Below are 19,645 nucleotides of genomic sequence, written 5' to 3'. Positions count from 1 at the left end.
GTACTTTTATGATCCCTTGCCCTGCTTTACTGGTTCTTCATTGCACTTATATGTGAGATTGTTTATTGTTTGTATTATCTATCTCCCCGGCTGCTAGAATGCAAAGCCATAGGATTCATACAATTGGATGTTTTATAGAACAATGTTAGGCACCTAGCAAATGTTCAATAAAATGTTTTTAAAAGAAAAATGTCAAAAAAAAATTTTTTTTAAATGTTACCTGTGATTTAGGTCAGATTGTTTTTATTTCAATTTCTAGTCCATGGTCTCCACAACCCACATTCTACTCTTGGCATTTGTTCTGTGGCCCACAGAGAAAAGCAGGCCTTAGTTGCCATTTCAGGGTTGTTCTGAGAACAAGGTATGTAGTTCACTTGTGTATCACCACACCTGACAATAGGCACTACGTGACAGAAGCAGCTACAAGAGTGGCGCTAAAGGTAGCGTAGATAAGTCAAACCATCTGTAGAAAAGGACCAGTGATATTTTTCCCAAGTCCATTTCAGTGCAGTGTTTCTGAGATAAATAAAAATGAAGAAAGCTTTTAAAAAAACAAAGCTATCCAGTCAGGTTGTTATAAAATTATCTAAATACATGCTCTCAGTAGCTATACATGTCCTGTTGCTAACTGACCCGCACTTTGAGTAGCTTTGGGATAGTTTAGTAGGAAAAAGGAGAGAGAGACCATTTATTTCTCTTAAATATTTTGTTCCGGTATTACCATTTATTGTTTGGTGTTTTCTCTAAAAGCTTATCCAGAATTGCTCATCATTTTTTATTTTTTTAAAGGAAAACGTTTTTTAAAGATATTTATTTATTTGAAAGGCAGAGTTATAGCGAGAAAGGGAGGGACAAGGAGAGAGACCTTCCATCTGCTGATTCACTCTCCAGCTGGCTATAATGGCCAGGACTGGGCCAGGCAGAAACCCAGAGCTTCTTCTAGATCCCCGACATGGGTAATAGGGTCCAGGCACTTCGGCCATCTCCACTGATCTCCTGGATGCATTAGCAGGGAGCTGGGTTGGAAATTCAAATCAGCGCTAATATGGGATGCTGACATTGCTGATGACTGCTAACCCACTGCACCACAACACTGGCCCCTTGCTTATCACTGTGCTCGCAGTAAAAGTTTCCCTTGACATCTGGCCCAAATACTTCAGAACAGACTCAAGATTCCCTGTTTAAATGTTTATTTATTTATTTGAGAGGCATCACTACAGACAGAGAGGAGACAAAGAGGTCTTCCTTCCGATGGTTCATTCCCCCAAAAAGCTGCAACGGTCAGAGCTAGGCAGATCCGAAGCCAGGAGCCAGGAGCTTCTTCCAGGTCTCCCACGTGGGTGCAGGGGCCCAAGCAGTTGGACATCTTCCACTGCTTTCCCAGGCCATCAGCAGGGAACTGAATAGGAAGTGGAGCAGCCGGGACTCAAACCAGCGCCCATACGGGATGTCGGCGTTGCAGGCAGAGGCTTAACTTTCTACACCATAGCTCCAGCCCCAAGTTTCCTTGTTTAACTCAGTCAGTGTCCAGGAGAGATAGAAGGGGAGGAGACTCCCCAGCACATGCATGCTTAGAGTACATAGGCAGTCATGGCTTCTTAAAATATGATCACATTTGAGACATAAAGTCACACTTCAGTAACTACACATTATTTAATTATACTCAGGTTTTTTTTTTTTTAATACAAGTCTATAAAAGTAGAAATCACATACAAAAATACAGATTACTCTGACATGTTGGCAAACTAGCTTATGGCTGGACTTGAGTTTGAAGTATAGGCACTGTTACTGGGGGCATCTGGAAGTCAACGTCCAACCAGATCCTGTCACCAGCCCTTGTCACTATATACTCAGGTTTTTTACCAAACTGAAAACATTGAGAATCTCTCACATTTCTAAGGAAAAAATAAAAAGAATCCCTTCTAGCCAAAAAAACTCATTCGTGGAATTTGTAAGTCTTCCAGGTTTCTCATTGAATTAAGTATTAAATCTATCCACTACATTAAAGAGTCAGATGACTCTTTGTAGCTATAAAGGTGTTTTTAGAAATACCACATTCAGATCACATATCAGAGGTGCATTGCTTTCCATCGGATATGCTCCCCTGTTCTCCTGTCACTATTAACAGGTGAAAGTTACCTGGGGAAGAAACAGCTGTTCCCTCCATCCTCCCCACCACCACCCCGCATGCTCCATACTGCTTAATATTTGCACTATTTTGCCAAGGAAATAGCAGGTTAAGGGTCATGTCTCCTATAAGACCCTTAGGACGATCTCTGCCTCGTGGCGTGCCCCACAGTACTAACACCTTTTTGCCATTATGGTGTCTTGTCCTAAAGAACAAAACATAAGGTGACTCTGTCTAGTATTCCTGCTTTCCTGAGAAGAAAATTATTCTCTATTTGAAAGGCAGAGTTAAACAGAGAGGGTGGGGGAAAGGGGGGGGGGGCGGAATCGAGATCTTCCATTTGCTGGTTCACTCCCCAAACGGCCCACAACAGCCTGGGCTGAGCCAGGCCAAACCCAGGAACCAGGAATCCCATCTGAATCTCCCACATGGGTGCAGGGTCCCAAAGCCATCCTGTGCTGCCTTCCCAGTCACATGAGGAGGGAACTGGATTAGAAGTGGAACATCTGGGACTTGAACTGGTGCTCGTATGGGATATCAGCAGTGGCTTAACCTGCTGTGCCACAGCACTGGTCCTTGAAGCAACTTTTAGATTACACTTTTTTCAAAATTAATTATTTTTGTTAGATCTTAATCATTTTAGTGAATAAGCCATTCCTGAAGGCTACCAAACATTCATATTGGAATGATTCTGGCAATGTTGACAATTTTGTTTTGAGTTCCTATTTAAATCTTTACCTGTTTATTCCCACTTGTTTCCATTTCCCACTCATTTCTGTCCCTGCTGCCATTGGCAGTCATATGTTTTATGTGTCACACTTTATTTGTATGTCCTTTTTTAAAATTGATTGACTTGAGAAACAAAGAGCCTGATGGGTCTACACTGGCAGGCAGCTAGAATCAAGAGTTGGAGCCAGGCATCAAACTCAGGCACTCTTATATGAAATGTGGGCATTTTACCTGCTAAACCAAACACCACTCGTTTTAAAATATAGTTTTTGGTGCACACCGTCTCCTTCATCCACCACTGCTGCCTCCTTCTGCCACTCCTGGTGCTCTTTCAGTGTGGACCTGGTACCTCTTTTGCGAGTGCCAGCTGAGGAGACTGGTGCTTGCCATGGCCGACAAAAAGCCCAAGGAAGGAGTCAAGACTGAGAACAGCAATGATACTCATTTGCAGATGGGGGGCGGGGGGCAGGATGGTTCTGTGGTGTGGTTTAAAAGAGGCATACACCACTTAGGAAACTAATGGAAGCCTATTATGAACAACAGGGTCTGTCAGTGAGGTAGATCAGATTTCTGATTTAACTGAATCAGACACATGTACACAGCTGGAACTGGAAGATGAAGATACACTTGATGTGTTCCAGCCCCAGAGAGGAGGTATCTGCTAAGAAGGGAACCTACTACTTTACTCTAGAGCCCTGTTCTTACAGACCCAGAAAACACTCTTCATCACGCCCTGACTACTACAGTGGAGTTTGCTCTATTTCATCTTCCTCTTCCCCATCCCTTTATTCCTGGTGTATGTGCACAAGCATATTGCAGTTTTTCTTTTCTTTCTCTCTCTCTCTTTTTTAACTAAATGGCCAAAGGTATGTTTTGATTTATATCAAATGGAGACGGAATGGGAAAAAATACTGGTTCTGTGAAAATATCCTCTTTCTTCATTAGTGAACACTCATTCAGCTCTTATTTTTTTAAGAGATTTATTTATTTATTTATTTATTTATTTATTTATTTATTTATTTGAAAAGCAGAGTTACAGAGAGGCAGAGGCATAGAAAGAAAGAGGGGTCTTCTGTCCGCTGGTTCACTCCCCAAATGGCCACAACAGCCAGAGCTGTGCCTGTCTGAAGCCAGGAGCCTAGAGCTTCTTCAGAGTCTCCCATGCAGGTGCAGGGGCCCAAGGACTTGGGCCATCTTCTACTGCTTTCCCAGGCCACAGCAGAGAGCTGGATCGGAACTGGAGCAGCCGGGACTCAAACCAACGCCCATATGGGATGCCAGCACTGCAGGCAATGGCTTTCCCTGCTCCGCCACAGTGCCGTCCCCTCATTCAGCTCTTATCTTTATATTTAAGTAAGTTATTATCCTCTCACAGTTTTTTTATTTTTTTTTTTATTTTATTTTATTTTTTGACAGGCAGAGTGGACAATGAGAGAGAGAGAGACAGAGAGAAAGGTCTTCCTTTGCCGTTGGTTCACCCTCCAATGGCTGCCGCAGCCGGCACGCTGCGGCCGGCGCACCGCGCTGATCTGATGGCAGGAGCCAGGAGCCAGGTGCTTTTCCTGGTCTCCCATGGGGTGCAGGGCCCAAGCACCTGGGCCATCCTCCACTGCACTCCCTGGCCACAGCAGAGAGCTGGCCTGGAAGAGGGGCAACCGGGACAGAATCCGGCACCCCAACCGGGACTAGAACCCGGTGTGCCGGCGCCGCTAGTCGGAGGATTAGCCTAGTGAGCCGCAGCGCCGGCCTATCCTCTCACAGTTTTAACAAAAACAACATAAAAATTCTTGCATACCTTGTTTGATTTTAGAATTTCAATGTTTTTTATTTATCATTGTAAAACCAAGGACAATTTTATAGGTATTTTTGTATGTAGCTGTTACATTTAGGATAATCTTTCTTTTAAGTAGGGGTAAATGAATACTAGATAAGTTTTCCCTTCAAGTCAAGCATCTTGTTTAAATAAACTTACTGTTTAAAAAAAAATAAAGTTTTTGCTATGTTCGCATGATTTTTGAGTTATAGGAATAATATTGTATTAGATTTTATGCTTTTTTCAAATATTCTCTTTTATTTATTTACTTGAAAGAGACAGAGATAGAGATCTGGTTCACTCCTCAAATGTCCACAACGGCTGTGGCTGAGCCAGGCCAAAGCCAGGAACCAGGAACTCAATACAGGTCTCTTATGTGGATAGCAAGGACCCAACTACTGAGCCATCACCTGCTGCCTCACAGTATGCATATTAGAGGAAGCTGCAATCAGGAGCGTAGCCAGAACTCAAACCCAGGCCCTCTATTACACATTTGGGCATCTCAAGGGGCCTCTTCCCCACTACACCAATGCCCACTTCTATCCTGGATCTTTTTCTACAAACCATGTATTTTGATTACTTTTCTAAGTATTGTTTTACTTTTCTAGGATCCAATTCAGGATTCCTGATGGCATGCCTCCTTGTCAGTTCTTTTCTTTTTAATTGAGATATGATTCATATATTATAAAATTCATTATTCTAACCTGTACAGTTCAACAGTTTTTAGCATAGTCACAAGATTGTGCAACCATTACTAATAATTCCATAGTATTTTAACCAGTTCCCCTTTTCAAAAAAGGAACCCCAGACCCATTAGAATTCATTTCCTGTGGCTGGCACTGTGGCGTAGCAGGTAAAGCTGCCGCCTGCAGTGCCGGTATCCCATATGGGCACCGGTTTGAGTCCCAGCTGCTCCACTTCTGATCCAGCTCTATACTATGGCCTGGGGAAGCAGTAGAAGATGGCCCAAATCCTTGGGCCCCTGCACCCGTGTGGGAGACCCAGAAGAAGCTCCTGGCTCCTGGAGCCAATGGGGAGTGAACCAACAGATGGAAGATTTCCCCTCTCTGTCTTTCCTCCTCTCTCTATACAACTCTGACTTTAAAATAAATAAATAATTCTTACAAAAAAAAGAAAAAAGTCATTTCCCATTCTCCTCAAACCTCTATCCCTCCTCGGCAACCAGGATTCGAATTTGTATGTCAGCAGACTGGCTGACCCATTCATTCAAATAGAATCATACACCATGTGACTTTTTGTGTCTGGCATCTGTCACTTAGCAAAATGTTTTCAAGTTTGCCTTTGTTGTAGCATGTACAAGTACCTTATTCCTTTTTGTGACTAATGAATAATGTTGCATTATGTAGTCATACATTTTGCTTACCTGTTCATCATATGTTTCCACTTTTTTACTGCTGCAAGTAATGCTGCTATGAACACTAGCATAGGAGGTTTTTGTATTGATGGGTGATTTCATTTTTCTTGGGAATATTATAGTTAGGAGTGGGATTGTGGGGTTGTATGGTAACTCCAGTTAACTCTCTGAGGAACTGCCAAATTGTTTTCCACAGCAGATGTACCATTTTACATTCCCACCAGCAATGTATGAGAGTTCCAGTCTCTACATCCTTGACACTTATGTTTACTGGTCTATTTGTTTGTTTTTCTAGCCATTCCAATGAGTATGAGGTGGTATCTCATTGATATCTTTGTGATGACTGAAGACACTGAGCATCTTTATGTGCTGATTGGCCATTTGTGTCTCTTCTTTGGAGAAATGTTTGTTCAATTCCTTTGCCCATGTATAACTTTATTATTGAATTGTAAGATTTCTATATGCTAAATACTAGACCTTTCTCAGATACATCAGGCTTCAAAAAGTTCATGGGAAATATTTACTGTGGCTTTCAAAAATTTTGACAACAAAATAAACTTAAATTTTAATTCCATTTCTCCATTAACTCTTTGCAATGCCCTCTTATTTACGTTTTAAGTATTCTCCATGCTGTAGTTCTATTTCTACTTTTTCGATGTTATCCTTCAATACACAAAATTTTTAATATTGCTGAAATCTTATTCTTATATTTTTGCCTCTTATATCATAGCATCACATGTTTTTAATATTTACCCAAATAGCTGAATGATCATAGTTGATTGCTTTTAACTGCTTGACAGTTGTTTTAAGGATTTAATTTATTTATTTGAAAGACAGAGGTTACGGGGGGGTGGGGTTTTCCATCTGCTGATTCACTCCCCAAATGGCTGCAATGGCCCAAGCTGAGCTAATCCAAAGCTAGGAGCCAGGAGCTTCGTGAATTATTTATGCATTAGTCCAATTTCTTTTTTTTTTTTTTTAGTTAATTTCATTTCTTTTTAGAAATAATTAACTTTAAAGAAGTACCCAAGAATGATACATCTTTTGGGAGTACTTAGACATAGTTATAATACAACTCTTTGAGGACAGAGGTCATGCGTTGGAAGTTAGTGCACAGTGACTCTTGTTGTTAATTTAACAATTAAGACTGTTACGTATGACATCAGTAATCACCCTAGACTCTTGACATGAGCTGCCTAGGCTATGGAAACCTTTTGAATCAGCAAACTGTCAGTATTTAGAAAAGACCATAAGCAAAGTCGAAGTTCTCTTCTCCCTTCAGAGAGAAGTACTTCATTCTTTGATGAATACTTCTTTCCACTAGGGTCTCAACCACTGACGTCACTTATGTAAGATATTTTTTGCCATAGTGTCTTGACTTTCCATACCTGAAATGTTCATGTGGGATTTTCAGCCAGACTAGAGTACCTTTAAGGGCTGATCTGAGGTCAGAGTGCTATTTAAAGTGATTGTCATTCTTGAGTCTGCTGTGTGGAGTGCTTCCTATGTTGGAGCATTCACTCCCTTTTAATTCTATCTATTATTATTACCAGACCCTTAATCCTATCCATATGATCACTTTAACACTTAACATGGTATTTTTACCACCCAGCTTGAGGTTTGGGGTCACATGGCAAGTTTTTAAGCTGTACCCTTAGAAGTAAGTCTGTGAGAATGTATGTAGAACTAAACAGATTTACAGTTACAAACTTCATACACTTCATAATTACAACTTTAGGAACATGGTGATTCTTCCCACCATATCCACCCATCCACTTATACTCCCAATCCCTCTTGCTCCTCCCTCTGTTATTCCCACTTTTATTTTTTACTGAGATCTATTTTCAATTGACTTTATACACATATGTTTAACTCAATGGTAAGTAAAAAGCACAGCAAATAGTATTTAAAAAAAAAAAAAAACTGTTCCTCAACAGTCAAGACAAGAGCTGTTCAAGTTATTGTTTCCCAAAGTATCAACTTCACTTCTACAGAAATCCTTTTAGGTGCTCTATTGGTTATCACAGGTCAAGGAGAACATGTGGTATTTGTCCCATAGGGCTGGCTCATTTCACTAAGTATGATGTTTTCCAGATTCATCTATTTTGTTATAAATTACTGAATTTAATTTTTTTAAACTGCTCTGTAGTATACCATAGTGCACATATCCCATAACTTCTTTTATCCAGTCTTCAGTGGAAAGGCATTTGGGTAGATCCCATGTATTAGCTATTGTGAATTGAGCTGCAGTAAACATGGGGATCCAGATAACTCTTTCATAGGCTGATTTCATTTCCCTTGGGTAAATTCCCAGGAGTGGGATGGCTGGGTCATATGTTAGGTCTATATTCAGATTCTGAGGTATCTCCATATTATCTTCCAGAGTGGCACTATCAGTTTATATTCTCAGAAACAGTGGATTAAGGTTCCCTTTTCCCCATGCCCTTGCCAACATTTGTTGTTTGTTGATTTCTGTGTGAAAGCCATTCTAACTGGGGTGAGGTGAAACCTCATTGTGTTTTTTTTTTTTTTTTTTTTTGAAAGGCAGAGTGGACAGTGAGAGAGAGAGACAGAGAGAAAGGTCTTCCTTTGCTGTTGGTTCACCCTCCAATGGCCGCTGCGGCCGGCGCAGCGCGCTGATCCGATGGCAGGAGCCAGGAGCCAGGTGCTTTTCCTGGTCTCCCATGGGGTGCAGGGCCCAAGCACCTGGGCCATCCTCCACTGCACTCCCTGGCCACAGCAGAGAGCTGGCCTGGAAGAGGGGCAACCGGGACAGAATCCAGCGCCCCAACCGGGACTAGAACCCGGTGTGCCGGCGCCGCTAGGCGGAGGATTAGCCTAGTGAGCCGCGGCGCCGGCCCTCATTGTGGTTTTGATTTGCATTTCTCTGACACCTAGTGATCCTGAGCATTTTTTCGTATGTCTGATGGCCATTTGGATTTCCTCTTTTGAAAAATATCTGTTTAAGTCCTTTGCCCATTTCTTAACTGGATTTTTTATTTTGTTGTTGAGTTTCTTGATCTCTTTATATATTCTGATTATTAATCCTTATTTAATTGAATAGTTTGAAAATAATTTCTCCCATTCAGTTGGTTGCCTCTTCACTTTCCTGAGTGTTTCTTTTGTAGTACAGAAGCTTCTCAATTTGATGTAATCCCATTTGTCCATTGTGGCTTTGATTGCTTGTGCCTCTGGGGTCTTTTCCAAGAAGTCTTTGCCTATGCCAGTGTCTTACAGGGTTTCCCCAATTTTCTCTAATAATTTGATGGTATCTGATCATAGATTTAGGTCTTTAATCCATTTTGAGTGGATTTCTGTGTAAGGTGTAAGGTAGGGGTCTTGCTTCATGCTTCTGCATGTGGAAATCCAGTTTTCCCAGCACCATTTGTTGAAGAGACTGTCCTTGCTCCAGGGATTGATTTTAGCTCCTTTGTCAAATATGTTAGTTTTAGATGGGTGAGTTGATTTCTAGCATTTCTGTTCTGTTCTATTGGTCTATCCACCTGTTTTTGTACCAGAACCAGGCTATTTTGATTATAACTTCCCTGTAGTATGTCTTGAAATCTGGTTTTGTGATGCCTCCAGCTTTGCTTTTGTTGTATAAGATTGCTTTAGCTAATTGGGGTCTCCTCTATTACCATATGAATTTCAGGGTAAGGGTTAGGATTAGAGTTGAAAAAATATGAAAAAATTTCATTTTTTCTATATCTGAAAGAATGTCCTTGGTATTTTAAATGATATTACATTGAATCTGTAGATTGCTTTTGGAAGTATGGACATTTTGATGATACTAGTTCTTCCAGTCCATGAACATGGAAGATTTTTTTCCATCTTCTTCTATTTCTATTTTAATATTTTGTAATTCTCATCATAGAGATCTTTGATGTCCTTGGTTAAATTTATTACAAGGTATTTGATTTTTTTGTGTGTGTGTGTAGATATTGTGAATGGCATTGACCTTAGAAGTTCTTTCTCAGCCATGGCATTGTCTATGTATACAAAGGCTATTGATTTTTGTGTATTGATTTTATATCCTGTCACTTTACCAACCTCTTCTATGAGTTCCAATAGTCCCTCAGTGGAGCCTTTTGGATCTCCTATGTATAGAATCATGTCATCTGCAAATAGGAAAAGTTTGACTTCCTCCTTCCCAATTTGTAACCCTTTGATTTGTTTTTCTTGCCTAATGGCTCTAAGACTTCCAGGACTATACTGAATAGCAGTGGTAAGAGTGAGCATCCTTGTCTGGTTCCAGATCTCAGTGGGAATGCTTCCACTTTTTCCCCATTCAGTAGCACACTGGCCATGGGTTTGTCAAAGATTTCCTTGATTGTGTTGAGGAATGTTCCTTCTATACACAATTTGCTAAAAGTTTTCATCATGAAAGAGTATTATATGTTATCAAATGCTTTCTCTGCATCTATTGAGATAATCATATGGTTTTTGTTCTTCAATTTGTTAATGTGATGTATCACATTGATTGATTTGCAAAGGTTGAACCATCCCTGCATACCAGGGATAAATCCCACTTGGTGCAGGTGAATGATCTTTCTGATGTGTTGTTGGATTCGATTGGCCAAAATTTTTTTGAGGATTTTTGCATCTATGTTCATCAGGGAAATTGGTCTGTAACTATCTTTCTCAGTTGTATCTTTTTCAGGTTTAGGAATTAAGGTGATACTGGCTTCATAGAAGGAATTTGGGAGGATTCCCTCCCTTTCAATTATTTTGAATAGCTTGAGAAGAATTGCAGTTAGTTCTTTAAATGTCTGGTAGAGTTCAGCAGTGAAGCCATTTGGTCCTGGACTTTTCTTTGTTGGGAGGGTCTTTATTACTGATTCAACTTCCATGTTGGCTATGGGCCTGTTTGAATTATCTGTGTCTTCACGGCTCAATTTAGGTAGGTTCTATATGTCCAGGAATCTATCCATTTCTTCTAGGTTTCCCAGTTTGTTGGCATACAGCTCTTTGTAATAATTTCTGATGATTTTTTTTTTAAATTTCTGTGGTGTCTGTTGTTAGATTTCCTTTTTCACCTCTAATTTTATTGATTTGGGTCTTCTCTCTCCTTTATTTTGGCTAGTTGGGTCAATGGTATGTCAATTTTTTTGTTTTTTTGTTCTTTTCAGAAAATCATCTCTTAATTTCGCTGGTCTTTTGTATTGGGGGGGGTTCTATTTTGTTTATTTCTTCTCTAATTTAATTATTCTTTTTCTCCTACTATTTTTGGGTTTGGTTTGCTATTGTTTTTCTAGATCCTTCAGATGCATTGATAGCTCATTTATTTGGTGCCTTTCCAATTTCTTGATGTAGGTACCAATTCCTGTAAACTTTCCTTTTAACACTATTTTTGCCTTACCCCATAAATTTTGATATATTATATTGACATCTTCATTTGTTTCCAGAAGTTTTTTTATTTCTCTGTTGATTTCTTCATTCAGGAGCTCAGTCTCCACGTGTTTGCATATGTTCTAGGAATTCCCGAGTTGTTAATTCCCAGCTTCATTCCATTGTGGTCTGAGAATATGCATGGTATGATTTCGAATTTTTTGAATTTGTTGAGACTTGCTTTATGTCCTAGCATGTAGCTGATCCTGGAGAAAGTTCCATATACTAGTGAGAAGAATGTGTATTCTGCAACTGTAGAATGGGAAGTTCTGTAGATATCTGTTAGGTCCATTTGGTCTGTAGTATTGATTAACTCTGCTGTTTCCTTGCTGATTTTCTGTCTAGTTGATCTGTCCATTGCTGAAAGTGGGATATTGAAGTCACCCATTACTATTGTATTTGAGTCGTGTCTCTCTTTAGCTCTCTTAACATTTCTTTTAAATAGCCAGGTGCCCTCTAATTAGGTGCATATACATTTATAATAGTCACATCTTCCTTTTGAATGTATCCCTTAATTATTACATAGTGCCCTTCTTTGTCTCTTTTAACTGTGTGTGTGTGTGTGTGTGTGTGTGTGTTAAAGTCTATTTTGTCTGATATTAGGGTGGCTACACCAGCTCTTTTTTGATTTCTGTTAGCATGGAATATCTTTTTCCATCCTTTCACTTTCAGTCTGCATACATCTTTGTTGGAGAGATGTGTTTCTTGTAGGCAGCAAATAGATGGGTTTTGTTTTTTAATCCATTCAGGCAGTCTGTGTCTTTTAACCAGAGTGTTGAGGCCATTTACATTCAAAGTGACTATTGATAAGAAACGACTTTGCCCTGCTATTTTTCCATAAATATTCTTATTTTTTACTTTGGATTTCCTTTGTACTTTTACTGGAAGATTTTCTTCCTTTACCTTCTTTCACAGTGATAACCATGCTTCTGTGTATAGCACATCCTTAAACATCTTTTGCAAAGCTGGATGAGTGATGATAAATTCTTTTAATTTCTGTTTGTTATGGAAGGTCTTTATTTCACTTTCATTCATAAACAAGAGCTTTACAGGGTACAGTATTCTGGGTTGTCAGGTTTTTTTCTCTTAAAACTTGGAATATATCTCACCATTCTCTCCTAGCCTGTAGGTTTCTGAAGTCTGCTGTGAGTATAACTGGAGATCCCCTGAAAGTGATCTGGCATTTCTCTTGTGCACATTTTAGAATCTTTTTTTTATGTTTTACTGTGGAGAGTTTGATTATTGTTTTCTCCTAGACTAGAGCAGTAAGCTCCCTCCCTATTCCACCATCTTAATCCAGTCTCCCAATTTCATTTTAGAAAGTGCAAATATCTTTTCCTATCATCTGTATGTTAACTATGACCATCATATCCTTCATTACACAGAAATTCCTAAGTTAGATGTAATCAACTGGTCAATTATTACCTTAAAAGTTGAGCTTTTGAGGTTTATAAGTCACTCTTTTATCCCACATGACAGAGATTTTCATATTATATCATCTTCTGCTAGATTTATAAGGTTTTGTTTAGGTTTTTAATCCCTATGTGCCCACCCTGTTAATAGTTCCAGGAGAGGTATTCTGTATATTAACTTACCCTTTACATGTAAGTCTCCAAGCTCTGTTCTGTGCTGTTTATTTTGTTCTTAGACTGATGGTATACATTTCAGTTTATAATTTTGCAATGTATATATTTATGGTCTATTTTAATCTATTTGTCTACTAGGGCAAATATCTCCCCCTCCCTCCTCCCCACCTAAATTAACTAGGTATTCATGGAAGTTTTCCATGTAAAATTTTAGAGCAAATTATCAGACCTCTCAGAAAACTTCAGTTTTGAATATTTTCCTTATATAGATTAACTTTGGGAGAATTTATATCTGTAAATATTAAGTCATGCCACCTGAAAGCATGGGATGTCTCACTGTTTACTTTAGAATGTTCTCAGAGTTCTTATTTACTCTTGGTAAAGATAATACATCATGTGTGTTGCTGCAGTTTAACTGTGGATTTGTATTTATCCTTTCATAATACATTTTCTCTGAAGTACTCACAGAAACTCCAGCAAAACTTGTAATTCTCATTGAAGGAGAGACTTATCCCATTGCTTCACTGTTTGAAGAATTTTCAGATAAATTGAGAGAGAATATAGCCTTGTTTGACATCATAGGATAAATATTTAACTTGGAGAAGCAGAATAACTTGTAGCACAAAAATCAATTGGAGAAACCATGTAACTGGGTTGGACTGCACATGAAGAGAATGCCACTGATAGAAAGTTTTACTTCACCTTGATACGGACAAAAACAAAACAAAACAAAAAAACACGTAACTTACACCAAATTGTGCTGCATCTGTCTGGAAGTAGCATCTCTCATCCTTGGGAAGGTGGAGGAAAACCTGAAGCTGGTTCTCTTACTGACACTGTGCTGCTCAGGTGCCTTACACCCATTACTCTAGCCAACTAGTAAAGTCCAAATGTGACCGCACTGCACTCAGACTAGCAGACTAAGGTGTAAACATCTCCAAGTCATCTTGGTTTTATTATTTTATTTTTTTATTTAATAAATATAAATTTACAAAGTACAACTTTTGAATTGTTCCAGCTTTTTCCCCCATAACCTCCCTCCCACCCGCAACCATCCCATCTCCCACTCCCTCTCCCATCCCATTCTTCATCAGGATTCATTTTCAATTATCTTTATAGACAGAAGATCAACTTAGTACATACTAAGTAAAGATTTCAACAGACTGCACCCACACAGCCACACGAAATATAGAGTACTGTTCAAGTAATAGTTTTACCGTTAATTCTCATAGTACAACACATTACAGATGCTGTTTTCCTCTTCAGTCACCGTCCTCTGAATGTAGCAATGAACTTACAATGATGAGAAAAGGTTTCAACTCTATGAGCTCTCCAGTTTAGAGAAGATGACTTGAAATTGACATGCCAGCAAGGTCAAAGGACTTCTGGGAATTACCAGTGGATACAGAAATATAAAGATAAGTGAGCCTTGGTTCCTGTTAACAGGGAGTTCACAGTCTAGCAGGAGAGACAGGTGTTCAGTGAGCTCTGACACCAAGTGGGAAATGCTATGGAAATGCTGTGATCACAGTGTGCATAAGGAGCTAATTAGGATTTAACAGTGGAGTTGACACTTTGTTTTTTGGGTTTTTTTATGATTTACTTATTTACTTATTTGAAAGAATTACAGAGAGAGGAGAGACAGAGATCTTCCATCTGCTGGTTTACATCTCAAATGATCACAACAGCCAGGACTGGACCAGGCCAAAGCCCAAGGGTTTCCCACATGGTTGCAGGGGCCCAAGCATTTGAGCCATCTTCCAGTGCTTTCCTAGATGCATTAGCAAGGAGCTAGATTGGAAGTGGAGCAGCTGGGACTCAAACCAGCACCCAGATGAGATGCTGGCACTGCATATGGTAGCTTAATCTACTGTGCTACAACCCCAGCCTTGGTGAAGTGGGAAGGCAGGGGTGCCCAGGTTACAGCTTTGTGCAGCAGCCAAAAGGTTACATAGATTCTTAAGCAGGATTTATCTGTATTAGCACTGGAGTCCTGGGGCCTGCATCGTGGCACATTAGGTCAAGCCATTGCTTATGACACCAGCATCCCATATCAGTGCCAGTTTAAGTCCCTGCTGCTCTGTTTCCAATCCAGCTCCCTGCTTATGCACCTGGGAAAGCAGCAGAAGATGGCCCAAGTACTTGAACCACTTGCCACCCACATGGGAGACCTGGATGGAGTTCTAGGTTCCTGGCTTAAGCCTGGCCTAGCCTGGACTGTTTTGGCTGTTTAGGGGGTGAACCAGCAGATGGAAGATCTCTCTCTGTGTCTCTCTCCATCTCTGCCTTTTTCCCTGCACCCCATCTGTAACTCTGCTTTTCAATTGAATAAATAAATCTTAAAAAAAAAAAAAACATAAAAGAAAAGAAAAGAATTGGGATTCTAAAAGCAGAGTGAAGGCCACAGTGATGGCAGGGACACCAGTAAGGAAGCCAATGAGTGTAATTAGTTCAGCTAATTTGGAAAGTAACGTCCATGACAGCAATGTAAAAAAGCAGCAGATTCTCAGGTCATTAAAAAAAATGTTTCTAGCATACCCAGCCCCCACCCCCCAACTTCCTGGATAAGTTCTGGACTGAAGTTTAGTCCTGCATCTCTAGGGCTGGCCTCTTGGTGAAATCCATGTCAACACAAGCCCAGCAGCCAGAGAGGGTCAGAAATTCTCAGGGGCTACCAGCTCAATCGTAGACCGTTCATCTATCCTCCTGCCACTTTTTACCATCTTGCCTGTGTTTTTAAGCTCTTTTAAATTTTCAGTTGCAAGAAGTGGGGGTTTGGCCGGCGTCGCTGCTCAACAGGCTAATCCTCCACTTGCAGCACCGGCACACCGGGTTCTAGTCCCGGTCGGGGCGCCGGATTCTATCCCGGTTGCTCCTCTTCCAGGCCAGCTCTCTGCTGTGGCCCGGGAGTGCAGTGGAGGATGGCCCAAGTCCTTGGGCCCTGCACCCGCAAGGGAAACCAGGAGGAAGCACCTGGCTCCTGGCTTCAGATCAGCCGCAGCGCGCCGGCCGCGGCGGCCATTGGAGGGTGAACCAACGGAAAAGGAAGATCTTTCTCTCTGTCTCTCTGTCCATTCTGCCTGTCTAAATAAATAAATAAATAAATAAATAAAATTTTAAAACGCAGTTAAAAAAAAAGAAGTGGGGGTTTTTATTTTATTTATTTATTTATTTATTTTTAGGATATATTTATTTGCAGGCAGAGTTTCACAGAGAAAGAGAGAGATCTTCCATCTGCTGGTTTACTCCCCAAATGGCTGCAACAGCCAAGGTTGGGCTGGGGCTTAGGGACCAGGGAGGGAAGTCTGTAACTCCTTCTGGGTCTCCCACTTGGGTACAGGGTCCCCAGCGTTCACACCATCCTCTGCTACTTTTCCTGGGCACATTAGCAGGGAGCTGGATTAGAAACAGAGCAGCCGGGTCTCAAACTGGTACCCATATGGGATGCCACCATCATCAATAGCGGTTTAACCTACACCACCACAATACTGGCCCCTAGAAGTTCCTAAGCAATAAATTATCTGTGTTTAGTCCCATAAAACTTTGAAGAGAAGCAGCTTAATCCAAGCCATAAAATAGGGCAACATATATTAGTGTTTCCTCAGCAGAAATTGCTTCCTGTCATTCATCTTCTATGTCTAACATCAGATTTTATCTGTACTTTATTGTAATTCATATCAATTTCCACATTAGTCTAGCTTAAAATAGCCTATACATGAAGCATTGTTCCAAATGAGGTGAGCATTCCAGGATGCGTACTTAGAGAAGTCCAGCCCCCAGCGAGGCATGACGATGCGGAGGACGACGATGACAGAAGTGTTGATGGAACAGACACTGATACGGTGAACAGCACTTATCAGGCAGTGTCCTAAGCTGTGCATTTGTTGTGCTTCTGATACTCACAGCAACCCTACAAGGTAGCTGATTCTCCTGCTGTAGATGGGACTGGGAGATGCACAGAGAATACAGGCAGTGTGCAGTGGAGCCCACGCAACTCAGTGACCAGGTCAGGCACGTCCATCCGCCTGCTTCAGGGCACAAGATCTTCATCACCACGCTATGCTCCTTCTCTAATACTTTAAATATTCTATGGCTGATATTTGGACAGAATAAAACAAAAGTTTCATCATTGAAGTATGAGTCTGGGAGCTGGTAATGTGGCTTAGTAGGTAAAGCCACTGCCTACAATGCCGGCATCCCATATGGGCGCCAGTATTGCTCCACTTCCAATCCAGCTCCCTGCTATGGCCTGGGAAAGCAATAGAGGATGGCCCAAGTCCTTGGGCTTCTGCAACCCACGTGGGAGACCTGGAAGAGGCTCCTGGCTCCTGGCTTCTGATCAGCTTGGCTCTGGCTGTTGCGGCCTACTGGGGAGTGAACCAGCAGATTGAAGACTTCTCTCTGCCTCTGCCTCTCTGTAACTCTGTTTTTCAAATAAATAAATCTTTTTCTTTAAAAAAAAAAAAAAAGGATATTTAAGGCCGGCGCCATGACTCAATAGGCTAATCCTCTGCCTGCGGCACCGGCACACCAGGTTCTAGTCCCAGTAGGGGTGCCGGATTCTGTCCCGGTTGCCCCTCTTCCAGTCCAGCTCTCTGCTGTGGCCCAGGAGTGCAGTGAAGGATGGCCCAAGTGCTTGGGCCCTGCACCCGCATGGGAGACCAGGAGAAGCACCTGGCTCCTGGCTTTGGATCAGCGCAATGCGCCGGCCGCAGCAGCCATTGGGGAGTGAACCAACAGAAAAGGAAGACCTTTCTCTCTGTCTGTCTCTCTCTCACTATCCACTCTGCCTGTCAAAAAAAAAAAAATATATATATATATATATATATATATGGATCTGAGAAACTGAAGAATGTTTTTCTTGGGACTGGCGCTGTGGCACAGCAGGTAAAGCTGCCATGTGGAGTGCTTGCATTGCATTTGGGCACCAATTCAAGTCCTGGCTGCTCCCCTTCCCATCCAGCTCCCTGTTAATGTGCATAGGAAAGCAGCAGAAGATGACCCAAGTCCTTGGGTCCCTGCACCCAAGTGGCAGACCCAGATGAAGCTCCTGGCTTCGGTCGAGCCCAGCCCTGGCCACAGCGGCCATTTGGGGAGTGAACAAAAGGATGGAAGATTCTCTCTCTCTCTCTCTCTTTCTCTCCCCCCAACTCTATTTCCAAATAAATAAATAAATATTTTAAAAAGTAATCAATCTCTTCTTACCGTCCACTCCCGTGGCTTGCCATCTCGTCTTATCAGCAGGCAGTCAGTCCTGTGCTTCAGGGAACAGCAGGGAATCCAAACACTTGGGCCATCTGCTGCTGCTTTCCTAGGCCATCAGCAGAGAGCTGGATTGGAAGTGGAGCAGCTGGGACACAAACCAGTGCCCACATGGGATGCCAGCATCACAGGCAATGGCTTTACCCACTATGCCACAGCACCGGCCCCAAACACTTTTCTTTACAAGTTATCCAGCCTCAGGTATTTTGTTATAGTAATAGAAAATGAACGAATCCAACCATATGCTTTATTAGTATTAATTTTTCAGTGCTTAATTCTCATTCATTCTAAAAGTTTTCAATGCTTCTCTTAGATTTTGAAGTACTTGAGCCTGCCATGCCTGTGCCAAGTATTCTTCTAGGTGCCAACATAGATTTCCTACTTTTAAACTATATTTGAATTTCTAACATAAACCCTGCATGATTGTGAATTATTCTTTTGCTTTGTTGTTCACTTTGTTAGCAGTTCAGCCATTTATTCAACAGATACTTAGTGCCTACTATCTGCTGGGTACTGATCTGGGTATAGGGGCAAACAAAACACAAAAACCCCTGCCTTCAGGATGCTTACTTTTTTATATTTTTATTTTTTAACTTTTATTTAATAAATATAAATTTCCAAAGTACAGCTTTTGGATTATAGCGGCTTTTCCCCCCATAACCTCCCTCCCACCCACAACCATCCCATCTCCCTCTCCCTCTCCCATCCCATTCACATCAAGATTCATTTTCAATTATCTTTATATACAGAAGATCAATTTAGTATATACTAAGTAAAGATTTCAACTGTTTGCATCCACGCAGAAACACAAAGTATAAAGTACTGTTTGAGTACTAGTTATACTGTTAATTCACATAGTACAACACATTAAGGACAGAGATCCTACATGGGGAGTAAGTGCACAGTGACTCCTGTTGTTGATTTAACAATTGACACTCCAATTTATGGCATCAGTAATCACCTGAGGCTCTTGTCATGAGTTGCCAAGGCTATGGAGGCCTTTTGAGTTCACCAACTCCACTCTTATTTAGACAAGGTCATAGTCAAAGTAGAAGTTTTCTCCTCCCTTCAGAGAAAGGTACTTGCTTCTTTGATGGCCCGTTCTTTCTGCTGAGATCTCACAGAGATCTTTCATTTAGGTTTTGTGTGTGTGTGTGTGTGTGTGTGTGTTTTTGCCGGAGTGTCTTGGCTTTCCATGCCTGAAATACTCTCATGGGCTTTTTAGCTGGACCCGAATGCGTTAAGGGCTGATTCTGAGGCCAGAGTGCTGTTTAGGACATCTGCCATTCTATGAGGCAGACCAACACTCTTGGAACCTAGCTCTGTTATCTAGAATGGATCACCAATTATCACTGGTGTGCTCT

At 41.1% G+C, this 19,645-nt stretch overlaps 1 protein-coding gene across 3 annotated transcripts in view; it reads left to right on the top strand.

Moving 5' to 3' along the window:
* MAGI3 (membrane associated guanylate kinase, WW and PDZ domain containing 3) overlaps positions 1-19,645 on the top strand; it is a 298,141-nt gene that overhangs the window by 265,180 nt on the left and 13,316 nt on the right. The gene's annotated exons all lie outside the window — the stretch shown is intronic.

Source organism: Oryctolagus cuniculus, chromosome 7 (assembly GCF_051225735.1).
Source record: "Oryctolagus cuniculus isolate XC-2025 breed Fujian yellow rabbit chromosome 7, ASM5122573v1, whole genome shotgun sequence".
Lineage (NCBI taxonomy): Eukaryota > Metazoa > Chordata > Mammalia > Lagomorpha > Leporidae > Oryctolagus > Oryctolagus cuniculus.
This window is presented reverse-complemented; position numbering and strand designations above follow the sequence as displayed.